At 45.0% G+C, this 14,646-nt stretch overlaps 1 protein-coding gene and 1 long non-coding RNA gene across 3 annotated transcripts in view; one reads left to right on the top strand and one right to left on the bottom strand.

The window, feature by feature from the left end:
- Phf19 (PHD finger protein 19) overlaps positions 1-1,263 on the bottom strand; it is a 22,264-nt gene extending 21,001 nt beyond the window's left edge. The window contains exon 1 of the mRNA XM_013030165.1: positions 1,156-1,263. The gene's annotated coding sequence lies outside the window, so the exon portion shown is untranslated. The remainder of the gene's footprint in view (positions 1-1,155) is intronic.
- On the top strand, positions 323-12,520 carry LOC105996170. 2 transcript variants are annotated; one of them, XR_001175595.1, is made up of 4 exons: positions 323-596; positions 1,166-1,217; positions 1,425-1,724; positions 11,852-12,520. It is a non-coding gene; the product is annotated as an uncharacterized LOC105996170 (long non-coding RNA). The 2 variants fall into 2 exon arrangements; XR_001175594.1 differs by lacking the exon at positions 323-596 and having other exon boundaries at positions 1,151-1,217.
- The last annotated feature ends 2,126 nt before the right edge of the window (positions 12,521-14,646 follow it).

Here is a 14,646-nt window from a genome sequence, read left to right as displayed (position 1 = left end):
CCCCCCCCACCCCCAGCTGGCTGTGCGACCAGGGAGGGTCTCTTTTCTTCTCTGAGCCTTAGCAATAAGTTGGTCCCTTATTCACATTTCCAGCATGAGGACCATGTAGAGAACCGTATAGTGGACAGATAGTCTGCTGGGAATTGGGCATGCTGTAAAGGTGAGGAAGACCTAGCCTCCAACCTCAAGATGCCCCTGGCCATGAGCTGGTAGGATGTTTAGGGACAGAGCGGAAACTTCGCCTGTGCGCCCGGCGCGGGCTCGCGGCTGCACGCCCGGGCGCCACCCGCGCAGCCTAGGCACCGCGAAACCGAACCGCACGGCCAGCGCCCGGACCGCACAGCTTCGATCGTGCGCGAGAAAAACAGCCGGACTCCACGAGTCCCCGCGCACCGCGCCGTGCGCGCGACTCGGCGGAGTGGAGTCCCCTCTTAACCCCAGATCCAAGTCGTCTCCCTCCTGCACGGCTCTTCCTCTCCTGGGTTTTGCACGCCCTTCTGCCTGGTCTCTCTTACATTCTGGGTCCCTGAACCATCGCCAGCCACACGGAGGGAGGCACGGAGGCACACCAGGAGACGGGGGTGCCCTCCGCGTAGGTAGACAGAGGGCTGCAATAAAGTTACGCTTCCAACGAAGTACACCCCGAAGCCCGTGGCTGCCGCCGGTGGCTCACGCCTGAGCCACTACTCCAGAGGCTGAGATCTGAGGACCGCAATTAGAAGCTAGCCCAGGGCAGGAAAGTCTGTGAGACTCTAATCTCCAGTTAACCACCAAAAATCCAGAAGTGATAGTATGGCTCCACTTGAATGGAAAAACAAAAACAAAACTAAGAAACAAACAGTGCTCAAGCACGGTGGAGGGGGGGGGGAGAAAGAGAAAAAAGGAAAGAAGGAAAGTGCACCACTAACTGCACACAGACCCAGAATACAGAAACACAACAAAGCTACCATTGCACACATCACATGCACAAACACACAACATATATGTACCCACCCAGCATGCATTGAAAGAACAATCGTGAAACAGCAGATTGTATGGCCATGCAGGGTTCCAATCAAACAAGGCCCCTCCTGCCCTCTGAGCAAAGGCAGCCCCAGACTCTTGGGGGAAAGGTCTGAGAGAACCCTTGGCCAGCACTCCTCAGTCCCCTCTCACCTGCTTCTAGGCTCTGCAGACACCACCAGGAGGCCAGGGGACTGTGTGCATTCATGGGTTTGGTGAGTGAGCAGCACCTTCCTTCCACAGGAGAAAGGGCCCAGGGTATAGGCCCTTGGTCATCTGCCTCCTTGGGGTGTGGTCAATCCACTCTGCAGCCCCTGTCTGTCTTATACCCTGCTTCCCCAACCCCAGATGCAAGAGTCTTCTCCCTCCCTTCCTCATGCTCCTCCTCTCCTGGCTCTGCCTAACTGTTCCTTATGTTCTAGGTCCTAGAACCCCAGTCCAAACACACTTCTGAATACCCACCTCCCTTCTGCCTACTCTGGAAAGAAAGCTGGGAGAAACCCCATCAGTCAGAGTGTACACTTGGAAGAACACGTTTGCAAGACCCAAAGGGCCTTACAGTTTGCAGAGAGAACACCTGTCCAGCCTGGGCCAAACTACATGTGTGTAATTAATGACCTATAAGGCCATAACATAGCTGGGTTCACCTTTGAGAGCAGCCAAGTTGGAGAGAAGGGGCTGTCTCGCTGAGCTTCTCAGGATGGCTTCGTGTGGATGTGCAGGTGAGTACTGCAGCTTGTCAAGAATTCTGTGGTCAGGTATCTCTGTGTGAGGCTAGAACTGAGGGTTTGGGTATACAGGTGACTACGAGAGAAGGGGTCCACTGTCTTGTGGGGGAGTCAGCGGTAGGATAAGTATTAGTAAACACATGACTATAAATCAGAGGGTCTTCTGTGGTGTTCTGGATTTGGAACTGGAGAATCCAAGTCCACTTCTACCTTTGGGCCAGTGTGGGCTACTGAGTGAGCAATTCCTCATATATGCCATGTTTTGTGTCTATTCAAAACGAGCACCACTGCTTAGGTAAAGGGTTACTATTTATAAAGCATAAATGAAGGAGCAGGTGCTTTGGGAAGCTACAAAGTGGTGTGACAAATGAGAAGTTGCTACAAGATTATAAAGACAGGAAATGACAATCCCACAAGAAAGGTGAAGTGTTATTTGTGGTTGTTTAGAGGTTACGTTTCATGGAGGAGGTAGCCTTTAGGAAGGCTATAGAAACAGAGACGTGAGATTCCAGGTGAAGCAGGTGGAATGGGCTGACAGATATCCAAGGAAATAGGTGAAAGATATCAATGTCATTCACAAATGACCAAATGACCACAAATATGAAAGGGTGTTCACACCTGATTGGCAGGGAGTAAATGTTTGTCAATTTGGGGGAGTGGGTGAGGACGTGGTTCCACTGTGCCCTGAAATCCACTAATGGAGGTACAAAGTGGTATGACTTTGGAGAACAGTTTAGCAACATCCAATAAAACTGAAGATGCTCATGCCTAAAATTTAATGTCCTACAGTATATAACTGTAAAACTTTAGAAATCACTAATTATTCCTCACCTGACATCAAATGAATATACTCATCAAGAGGAATAGATCACAGCTTGGTGAGCAAGACTCAGCAGGTATTAAGGAGAAAATGGGATAAACATCACACCTAAAATATATGAAGTCAGGACTTAGCCCCTCTCCTCAACCGTATCCCAACATCTGGCTGTCAGAGGAGACCACTCAAAGGCTAAAGAACCTAGAGAGAGCTGGTGCTGGTGGCTCATGCCTGTCATCCGAGCTTCTGATGAGGCTGAGATCTGAGGATTGAAGTTCAAAGCCAGCCCAGCAAGAAAAGTCCATGAGACTTCAATTAACCAGTAAAAAGCCAGAAGTGGAGGAGTTGGCTCCTGGTAGAGTTATCATCCTTGAGCAAAAAAGCCAAGCAAGAGGATAAGGTCCAGAGTCAAGTCCCAATATCAGCAAAACAGAACAGAACAAATAACCCAAACAAATCTGGACAGAAGATCTGTGATCACTCATTTCCCCCTGCTACTACAATTGCCTGTTTTCTTTCAGTGATGGAAAATATAGAAATGAACAGGTAAGCAAATGTAAGTGACTTGTGATGTTCACTGACTCATTTTTAAAATAAGCTTTATTGAAGTATAATTCACATAAAGAAAGCCACCTATTTGAAATGTACACTCACTGACTTATTTTGAGAGAACAGCATTTTGTTTTGTAAATACTTGTTCCAGGTCTAAGCAACTCAGCATCTATGCAAGTGCTTTTTGAAGCAAACATTTTTCACCAGTACAAATAATTATTATTGTTCTAAGGCTTTTGGAAATAATTACTATGCAGGTGATCAGTTAGACAGGTTGGGTTTCATTGCCTGAATTTCAGCATTGATTTAGAATAGTCTTAACACAGAGGTGCTGAGTTTCAAATTACAGCAGAAATCATAGTCATAAGCACTATGGATTGACATGGTCATACCATGACCTACTGAACTTCCCATGATCTTGACTAGCCACTAAGCCATGAACACCTTCACCAGTGGCTTTTGGGGGGATCAATGTCAAGTATGTGCCTCTCTGAGCCCAGTGGATGCAGAATAGAATTTTTAATCACATCCCAGGACATCCTGTGCCCCCCCCCACCCCCAGCTGGCTGTGCGACCAGGGAGGGTCTCTTTTCTTCTCTGAGCCTTAGCAATAAGTTGGTCCCTTATTCACATTTCCAGCATGAGGACCATGTAGAGAACCGTATAGTGGACAGATAGTCTGCTGGGAATTGGGCAAGGTGAGGAAGACCTAGCCTCCAACCTCAAGATGCCCCTGGCCATGAGCTGGTAGGATGTTTAGGGACAGATATATCCAAGAGATGGGGTCAGTCAACTCTGAGCACACACTGGTGAGTTCTAAGGTCTCTCTTATGATTACATTATTTCTTTGAACTCAGTTTGCTTTTCTCTCACTGGTAACCATGAAGTCATCCTGTCTCTCATCAGACGTGTTCGCTGGTGAAACTATAAGGTACAGAACAAATCTATGTCATTCTTCATAAAAAAATTTTCTATAAAGATTTGAATTGTAAAAACACTGATGTCGCTTATATACTTGTTTTATTTTGTCTTTTTGTTTTTTATTAATTAGTTTTTGTTGTTGCTGTTGTTTTTTGTCAGTCGTGGGGCTTGAACTCTGGGCCTGAGCACTGTCCCTCAGCTCTTCAGCTTAAGGCTAGCGCTCTACCACTTGAGCCACAGCGCCACTTCTGGCTTTTTTCTTTTTGCTTATATGGTGCTGAGGAATCGAACCCAGGGCCTCATGCATGCAAGGCAAGCGCTCTACCACTGAGCCAACTTCCCAGCCTGCACTCTACCATTTGAGCTAGAGCATCACTTCCAGTTTTCTGGTGGATTTTTATTGGAGATAAGAGTTTCACAGACTTTCCTGCCCAGGCTGGCTTTGAACCACGATCCTCAGATCTCAGCCTCTTGAGTAGCTAGGATTACAGGTGTGAGCCACTGGTGCCTGGCTTAATTGTTTCTTTTTATTGATATTATTATGGTGATGTACAAACGGGTTACCATTTCATAAGTCAGATAATGAGTACATTTCTTTTGGGGCAATGTAGCTCTCTCCTAATTTTTCCCTCCTGTCCCTACCTACAAGTTGTATAGTTCATTAGGTTATTATTAACTTTTTATATTAAAAATATTTAATTAAAATCAATGTTCATATTCAATATTTTTATGTTTATTAGATGTTTATCACGCTTTTTATTTGGCACAGATAGGTAGATGGATGGATACAGACACACAGGCAGATTTTTAGCCTAGTATTCTGGGTAACTTGTTTGTTTTGTTCATTTTACAGTATATACTTCCAAGGCAGATTGAAATGTCTTTCAAATTATTCCTACATTGATATAGAGGGTCTATGTGTTTGGTGAGCTCCAATATTTACAAGACGTTTTCTCTGGGATTAAGCCAATCAAATGAATCAATCAGGAAGGTGGCTGAGCTCCCAGCCTCAAGCTGGACATAAAGGAAAAGGACATATAGGAGAACTGGTCCCCAGATTCCTGGCTGGGCATTTTGCAAAAGAGATTGCTCAATTAATAATTAGAGGAAAGCAAACAAGAATGGATATGACATGGTTCCTCATAGGGTTCAGTTAGTACTGGTGGCACAGGTTGGAATCCAGATTAGGAATGCCCATCCTATGTCCCTTGCGTGTCATCATTGGAGGCCAGTGGTTGTCCTCAGTGTGGCTAGAGAGCATTTCTGTCATCCTAGCTACTCAGGAGGCTGAGATCTAAGGATCAAGGTTAGAAGCTAGCCCAGGCAAGAAAGTCTGTGAAATTCTCATCTCCAATTAACCACCAGAAAACTAGAAGTGGAGCTGTGGCTCAAAGTGGGAGAGCACTAGCCTTGAGTAAAAGAGCTCAGAGACAGTACCCAGGGCCTGAGTTCAAGCCCCACGACTGACAATAATAATAGTAATGGTAAATGGGTGAGCTAAGTCATGTCTGGTCCCACAGCCTTTAGCCACCACATCCTTATGCCCATCATTGGGTTCGTAGCATAAGATAGCCTTGCTGTCACACAACTTTCATCCTGCAATAAAGCCTCAGATAGGAACAGCTCTAGGCACTTTACTTTGCTCATCCCTCCCTCTGGGCAGTTGTGCAAGGTGAGCAAGGCAAGGGATATGACTCTCTCATTCTATAGCTGATGACATGGATGACATTGAGGTTTAGTGTGCCTGAGGTCCAGCAAGTAGGAAGTGTTAGACATATGACTCAGGGTCAGCTGGAGCGGATCTTCCAAGTCATCACCCAGCTCATTGTTTTCAGATGGGAAACACGTGTCTAGACAGCAGGAGAGTCTTGTTCAATGTCAAGAGGTAAACCAATATATGAACCATAATTTGATCAAAGTGTCTTCCCCCGGCCCAGAAATGAATGTCATATTGATTCATGAGATCTCAGATACTCCTCAGAGCGCAGAGTCCGCTGGAAGGTTTCTACTGCCACAATTTGTTTGAAAGCCTTCATGGTTGTTTTTTTTTTTGTGTGACAGGTAACACCAATGTGAAGTAATCCCTAGCTGGGTGAGGGAGAATCTTTAAGTGACTTGCAGGAGCTTTTTGCTTAGAGGGGCTGTGGTAATTCTGTCACCAGAATCTCCAGGATCTTTAAAAACTTCATTCTTGCTGCTCTCAGAAGAAACTCTCTGGGCTCACCTGTCTTCTCTGTTCTGCTTCCAGTCTTGGGTCTCCGTTAGGTACAGTAGCTCCAAGCAGTTAGCCAGAATCTTCAGATAAATGTCTTAGAGTTGTTCCCTCTAAGGTTACAGTTCAGGTCTCATGGGCCTCCAATTCAGGGAGTTCCCTATGTGTGGGATGCTTGGTGGGAAGAGCCTATGAGCAGGGAGCTCTTCACTCCAGATGTGGTTCAGACCACTGGCATCTGGATCACACCTGTGAGACTTCAACAAACCCAGGGCTCTGTGTTGATTGGAGTGGAGAACAATTAGAAGATAAAGGGCATGCAATCCAAAGCAGCTGGACTGCAGGAGGAAGTCTTGAAGGAGTTGGAGCCAGAGTTGGAGAGGGCAGATATAATTTGAATGAAAAAAAAAAGAGAGATACTAAGACAGGGAGATAAAAAATAGCAAGGGGATGGATACTATAAGGCACAGGCTTTGCAGCAAGTGGCTTAGACTGTCAAGTGACAGGGAAAATAAAGAGCATAGTCAGACCCTTCCCAGCCCACTGGAGAGATAGCTGGTGGCTTTCCCTTTTTCAAAATGTGGACTATTTGGACTAGGTGAAGTAGCTCCTGCTTGTAATTTCAGCTATGCAGCAGGTGTACCTGACTGTTAACAGCCTGGCACATACCCACAGCAGTCAAAGAGATGCTCGGGCTGGATTGGGGAATAGAAGGATAGAAGTCTGGGCCAGCCTGGGCAAGAAATCTGAGATTCTCTCTGAAAAATAATCACTGCAAAAAAAAAAGGCTAGGGGCATGGCTCAAGAAGACCACCTGCTTAGCAAGTACAAGGTCCTGCGTTCAAATTCAGGAGCAAAAGAAGGAACCCAAGTTTGTAGACTTGGATGAGCTAAGGTCAGGTTTTCTTCCTTTCTTAAAATCGTGACTCAGAGCAAGTCATCTGATCTCTAAGGTCGGGCCTCCACTTCCTCTTCTGAGAAATGAAGTAACAAAAGTACATGCAGTTTATAACATAGCATGGCTTCTCAGTTTAGTGCCTAGCTTAAGCCCTGGCAACCAGGAAGTGCTTGGTATGTGTTTGCTGAGTGAATCAATAAACAAGTAGTTGTTATCACTGATCACCAGCTTTTGCAAATAAACAACCCTCAAAACCAACAAAATGGGCAGATGCCACTGGTCCCTGACCCAGCATTTGTGAGCTGAGGCCTTCCAAATGAGCCTGTAACTTTTATTTCTTTTGAGCAACTCTTTTTAAATTTTCAATTTAATATGTGAAACCAGGCTACTTGTCTCAGAGAAAGTTTATGGAAAAAGACTTTCCAGCTGGCTCTGAGGGCAGCCCATTAAAAAAAATGTACTGAAAACTTACTAGTTAGAAGTCAGGGAGAGGGAGGGGAGGGAGATGGGAGAGGGAGAGAGAGGAAGAGAGGAAGGAAGGGAGAGGGAGGGAGGGAGGGAGAAAGAGTGCACAGCCATAAGCTCCTGGTAAAGCTCACTTTATTTCAGTCATTAGCTGTCTCCACAAGAAGATTCTTTCCTGGTTCCTAATCAAAGGATGGGGCCCAGACTCTATTAAAGAGAAACCACAGCTTTCAAATAACAGACAACACATCTTAAATCCAGGCAGCCTGTGATTCAGACTGTTTCAAAGAGTGTTGGGTTGGATGGGGAAGGAAGCGTTTCTAGTAGTTTTAACTGAAGCAACTGGTTAGAACCCTCATTTTCCTGACCGTTTGCCTCAAGTCTGATCCCTTTCTGGAAGCCCCCTCCCTGGTAACCCCAGCCCAACCTAAATTTGCTTATTTGTATGACTCTTTGGCTTAAAGCTCTTCAGAGGCTCCTCCCAGCTTATGGCCAAATTCAATCTCAGCCTATCATACAAAGTCCTTTGTGATATGGACCTCTCCTGCCTCTTTGTTCTCTTTCTACACTCCCCCCTCCCTTTGACTCAGCTGTGCCCAACAACTCTAGCTACCTCTGCTTCCTTCACTTGGGTCTTAGAACCTTAGACTACAAACTGCTTTGGCTGGAATTTGCCTCCCATTTTTGATGTGGCTGGATTGCATTTATTCCCTAATCCAGCCCGAGCATCTCTTTGACTGCTGTGGGTGTGTGCCAGGAGGAGCTAGGGTTCTCCAGGCTGCTAACAGCCAGGTACACCTGCTGCCTCCACCTCTGCTCATGACATTTATCCTAAGAGTCTCTGTGCTCATGTGTCCTCCTCTCCCCTCCCCTGGGAGCGTTGGAGAGCTCTTGCCCATGCATATACAGTAGCAGACCTGGCTCTGAGAAGATGCTCACTTTTAAGACCTGCTCATCACCCTTGTCTGTACACGGGTATCCCTTGATAGAAGGTACAGCAACACAGTACCTCCTCACATTCTCGGAGATTCTGACTGATTGGAGGTGCGGCCCAGGTGTAGGGTTGAAAGTGTGCACTGAAAGGTTTCTAGCTCATTCTTGTGCAGCCTAGGTGGAGGGCACTAACAACATGTGACTCAGTGCTGTTCTGGGCACTTACAGGGCTGGACTCTGGGCACCTGTTTGCCAGAGGGTATCACCTTGAGCATAACCTCGTTGCCCAAAAGAAAGAAAACTATTTGTTTGTCTGGATATACAGTACTAAGTGGAGGTGTAGCCTCTAGCAAGCCCCACCCACCTAGCCCTCTGTACCCTTTGTCACAGTCACCTGTAAGAATTCCTTTTTGCCCTTTTCCTGCAAACAACGCACTGATGTACCACTACTCAAAACAGAGCTGAAGGCCTCTTATGACTTGCAGAGCCAGGAAGGGGCTCTAAAGGCCAAGAAGGGCATTCGGGGGAACCCACAGAGGAATAGAAGATGAATGCGCCAACCAATTTTTGTCCTTTATAAGTCACTTGTAAAAATCAGTCCGTCTTTCCTTCCTTCCTTCCTTCCTTCCTTCCCCTCTCTCTCCCTCCCTCCCTCTCCCTCTCTCCCTCCCCCCTCCCTCCCTCTCCTTCGCCCCCCCCTCTGGTCAGTCATGGGGCTTGAACTCAGATCTTGGGCGCTGTCCCTGAGCTTTTTCCTCTCAAAACTAGCTCTCTATCCCTTGAGCCACAGCTCCATATCTGGCTTGTTGGTGGTTAGCTGAGGATAAGGGTCTCACAGACTTTTTTTCTTTTTTTCTGGGTCTGGTCATGGGGCCTGAACTCTGGGCCTGGGCACTGTCCCTCAGCTCTTCAGCTCAAGGCTAGCGCTCTACCACTTGAGCCACAGTGCCACTTCTGGCTTTTTTGTTTTTGCTTATGTGGTGCTGAGGAATCGAACCCAGGGCCTCAGGCATGCAAGGCAAGCGCTTTAACCACTGAGCCACCTTCCCAGCCCCTCCCACAGACTTTTCTACCTAGGCTGGCTGTAATGTAATCCTCAGATCTTAGTCCCTTGAATAGCTAGAATTACAGGAGTGAGCCACTGGCAGTCAGTTTTATTTTATAAAGAACTGACAAAATGTGTGTGTGTGTGTGTGTGTGTGACTAAGGGAGAGAGAGAGAGCGAGAGAATGCCTAACTAAAGTTAACAACTAATTCAAACTGTTTATGTACTAAGCTCTTCTGAAGACTGCAGTTAGCATTTCCTGTGGACTAAACTTGAGATGGGCACGCATGGCTGGTGTGTCTCTAGCTGCTCTTTCATTAGAGCTGCCTTTCTCTTTGGGATGTGGGCCAGCTTGGAGGGGTCCAAGGAGGGGCTCAGGAAGCAGTCCATGAGACTTGTGCTGTACGTGCAATTTGAAGGCTATGTGAGGACATTGTTCCTTATGTTCAATAGTATTCTCTGCCTGCCAACTTACTGGAAAAAAAAATCAAACCCTCTGATTTCAGGGCTTCTGAGAGTTTTATTTTGTCTCCACAATGGCGTGTCAGTGTCTTAGGGACATAGTAAATTGTGGAGGATCAAATTTGGCTGCTGGAAAACTAAAAGAGACGTTAGTGACCTGTCTTTATAGCCTTTGCCTATCTGCCTCACACCTGGGTTCTGATCTTTCCAGCTTCTGTTCTCCATGCTTCAATTGTTCCACAGTCACTCCTGTAAAAAAAGTTTATTTTCTCATATAGCACTAAGGAAGTTGAGTGCTTTGTAAATTGAGGCATACTATAAATAAACACCTATTCATAAATGCTAAAATAGGTGTATTCTATTTAAGCTTATTTATAAATGCAAAAAAAATGGTGATCAAACAGATGACTACTTGAATGATTCACTCTGTGGTCCACTTGGGACTTTGTAGAGAGCAGGTGTTCAGGAAATGAGGGGCAGTGGAAAACAGTGTAGTGATGAGGAGATAAAAACCCTGTCATTTCCTAGGCCTCAGCCATGGTGCGTCACCACTCAGTCTCAGCATTCTCATCTGTGCAGTGGGAATAATCTCAGCATCCCCTTGTAAGAGGTGGTGATAGATTGGATGAGATTGTACTAAAAAAAAAAAGTGCCTGGTATGGAATAAGCAACTAATAAGAGACAGCTGTGATTGTTTTTTAAAATAATAACTAGGCCCTGGTATATGAATATCATAATTCAATAACCTGATGAGTGTGTTATATGCCCTGGATGAAGACACCTTTCCTCTGCTCAAGCAGCTGTGATTTGACAAGGAAGCCATACAGGAGCCTCGATTCCCTCCACTCTTCATCCGAGGGTTCATTCCCTTGAGGGTATCATGTATGAGCATTGCAGATAGGAAAGCAACCCTGTGATACGGTAAAGGTGAAGGAAGTTCACCAGTGATCTTTGTGGCAGAGGGTGTTTTCTAGTAAATGGAGAGCATCAGTGTTGACTGATGCGAATTTAGGGCAGGACCACCTACTGTGCGCTCTTAACAAATCCATGGCCTATTTAGGGGCCACTGGACACGCCTGTGGATTTCATTTTTGTCTTGGCTACCTCCTCTGTGAACAGGGTCCGTGCTTGTACAATGGGCCCTGTGCAAGGGAAACGAAGTTAAATGTGCATGGCAGGTGCTGAGCAGTCACTTCCCATAATTCCTCAGAATAACTGTTAGCATAGTCAGTGACATCAGGAAAAGACCCCCCCCCTCCTCGCCCCCCTGCCCCAGCAGGGAGGAGACAGCACAGAGAAGAACTCCAGGTCTGAAAATTAGCTTGAGACTCTCCCCCATGCCAACTTTATATTGCCTTAAGATGTAGATTTAAATGTTTACAATTTTTTTCAACAAAGCAAATGGTATCCTTGGACTTCTGGTGCTTGGGGCTGCCCTAGTCCCTTTTCTCTAGGCCACCTGTCAGATCCTGGTGGGTCAGTGGTAGAGCTACAGGGCTCAGCAATCACCCTTTACAGGGTCATTACTGAAGCTTGCCCCCTCCTGACTGGGTGGAAGGAAACCTCCTTATCTGCACGGAGGCCCAGGCTGCCAGCAGTGGCCCGCTCTTTCCAGGAACAGGCGTCTGGAGAGCAGAACCACACATTTGGAATGAGAGCACTGTTCAATGCCTTCCATATGGCTGCAGCAGCCCTGGGGAGGCCCGGGCTGGACAGGAGGGGACCAATGAATCTGGACACCAGCCCAGCCCCTTAGCCCTTGGCTATGGTAAGGTACATTTATTTGTATTCATTTGAATGTTGTCTCTCTCACCAGGCTGCACGGCGGGGATGTTTGCGGCTGGTGACCCAGACAAGCGCAGCACTGAACACGTAGGAGGCATCCAGACCATTTGATGAATGACTACTATTAAATACATGTCTGATGGTGAGAGGCTTTTGAGACTCTACTTAGATACATCTAGTACCCCTCCTCTCCTCTGTTCCTCCATCCCTCAGACTCAGCTTCAACTAACTGAGAACCTGCCATGGTGAATCCTCAGCCAACCCTCATCGCACCACTGGACAAAGACTTTGTTCTCCAAGTTTGTGTGTGAATGTGAGCTCAGAGTTGCCGGTGTGGCTCACCAGGGTCACAGAGCAAGAAGCATGTCAGAATTTGAATCCCGGGTAAAGCACTCAAGGACTGTGTCCTTTCTATTCAAGCTCAGAGAGCAACCAAAATGGACATCTACTCTGGTCTCCTGGGGAATTTACCTCCCGGGAATACCACAGTTACTGAAAATATCAAAGAACTGTCCCAAGCAAAGATATCATGGAAACTCCTAGTAAGTCACACTCTGCTTCCTTTGCTGAGGATTTTTAATTTTTAAAGGAATGTGATGGATCGCTGTAAAGGGGCGTCCTGATTTTCATGTTGTATTCCTATAATAAGTACAATAGCACTTTGATATAGTGTTTTTTTTGTGTGTGTGCTAGTACACAAAAATAATTGCTTAGCTTTTTCACTCAAAGCTGGTGCTCTACCCACTTGAGTAACAGCTCCATATCTGGCTTTCTGCTGATTAGTTGGAGATAAGGATCTCACAAATATTTCTGCACAGGCTGGCTTCCAACTACAATCCTCAGGTCTCAACCTCCTGAGAAACTAGGATTACAAGTGTGAGCCACCAACATTTAGCTTAATGTAATTATTTGAGTGGCTTTGTTGAAGTACCATACAAATAAACTAATTTTTACCTTATTTTGAATTATATGTTTTTTGTGCTTTTATATTTTTTATTTTATTATTACTTTTTCTGGTGAACTGAACTCATTACTAGTACACTATGGTATTTCCATACAGGCATACAAAGCATCCTGAACATTATAGCCTCCTCTGTCCATCTTTAGCTCTCTTCCTTTAGTGATATTCTTTGATTATATTCATCTACATTCATCTTCTCCATTGTCCTTCCACTCGTTTTGCCTCTCAAATAGAGCCTGTTTTACTTCCTAAGTTTGACAGGATTCCTTCCCTTCCTAGTTCATAGAGGAGTTTGAGGAATATTGGTGTTAGTTCTTCAGAAAGATCTGTTGGAACTCAGCAAGCATCTCTCCTCTTTGGAGACTCTTTATTACTGCTTCAATCTCATTTCTTGGTATAAATCTGTTTAGGTGATTTATAACCTCTTGGTTCCATTTTAGTAGGTCAACTGTGTCTAAAAGTTAATCTGTTTCTTCTAGATTTTCCAGTTCATTTGTATATGAGTTTCCAAAGTATTTTCTTATGATCATTTGGGTTTTATTAGTATTTATTGTGATAATCCCTTTTACCTCTCTAATTTTATTGATTCGAGTCTCTTCTTTTGGTTAAGTTAGCTGCCTGTGATTTATGTACTTTTTTTTTTTTTTTTGGTCGGTTGTGGGGCTTGAACTCTTGGCCTGGGTGCTGTTCCTGCACTCTTCAGCTCAAGGTGAGCACTCTACCACTTGAGCCACAGTGCCACCTTCCGGTTTTCTAGTGGTTTATTGGAGGTAAGAGTCTCACGGACTTTCCTGCCCAGGCTGGCTTTGAACCGTGATCCTCAGATCTCAGCCTCCTGAGTAGCTAGGATTACAGGCATGAGCCACCAGCACCCAGCTTGTACTTTTTTGTTTGTTTTTGTTTTTTCTATGATGGGACTTGAACTCTGAGCCTGGGATCTGTCCCTCAGCTCTTCAGCTCAAGGCTAGCATGCTACCACTTGAGCCACAGTACCACTTCCAGTTTTCTGTGGTTTATTGGAGAAAAGAATCTCATGGACTTTTCTGCCTAGGTTGGCTTTGAACTGCAATTCTCAGATCTCAGCCTCCTGAGTATCTAGGATTATAGGTGTGAGCTACCAGCGCCAGGCTATACTTTTAAACCAACTTTTTGTATATTTTTTGTGTAGTTTTAAAATCTCTGTTTCATTGATTTATGACAAGTCTTTATTGTTTATTTCAGTCTTCTAATTTTGGGTTTGGCTTTTTTTTTCTAAAAGCTTGAGGAGTTCATAAAGCTATTTATTTGGCATCTCTCTTATCCAAGCATTCATAGCTATAAAATTTCTATCATTACTTTGTTGTATCCCCAAAGGTCTTGAGGTTGTGTTCTCCTTTTCATTCGCTCCTAGAGACTTCTAAATCTCCTCCCCTTATTTCCTCAATAACTAGTTGGTCATTTAATAATGTATTGGTTTGTCTCCATGTGTCCGAATATTCTCTGTAGTATCTTTTGCTGTTGAGTGCTAGTTTAATACTATTATGAGCTGATAGAACACAGGGAGTTACTTCAAATTTTCTTATATTTGCTAAGACTTGTTTTATGTCCTAAAATACGATCTATTTTGGAGAAAGTTCTATGGGCTGCTGAGAAGAATGTGTGTTGTGCAGCAGCTGGGTGAAATGCTCAGTAGATGTCTGTTAATGGCATTTGGTCTATAGTGTCATTTAGTTCTGAGATTATTTTTTTCTGTTTGGATTATCTATCTATTATTGTGCTAGGATCTACCAGGTCTTGAAAGCTGGCATTGTTAATGGACTTAGCCATTCTACTATTTTTGGCATGTATATACAACAACAACTGTCGTTTCCTTTTTTTTTTTTTTT

Source organism: Dipodomys ordii, unplaced genomic scaffold, assembly GCF_000151885.1.
Source record: "Dipodomys ordii isolate 6190 unplaced genomic scaffold, Dord_2.0 Scaffold127, whole genome shotgun sequence".
Lineage (NCBI taxonomy): Eukaryota > Metazoa > Chordata > Mammalia > Rodentia > Heteromyidae > Dipodomys > Dipodomys ordii.
Note: the sequence above shows the minus strand (reverse complement) of the source record. Positions and strands in the feature narration are given on the sequence as shown.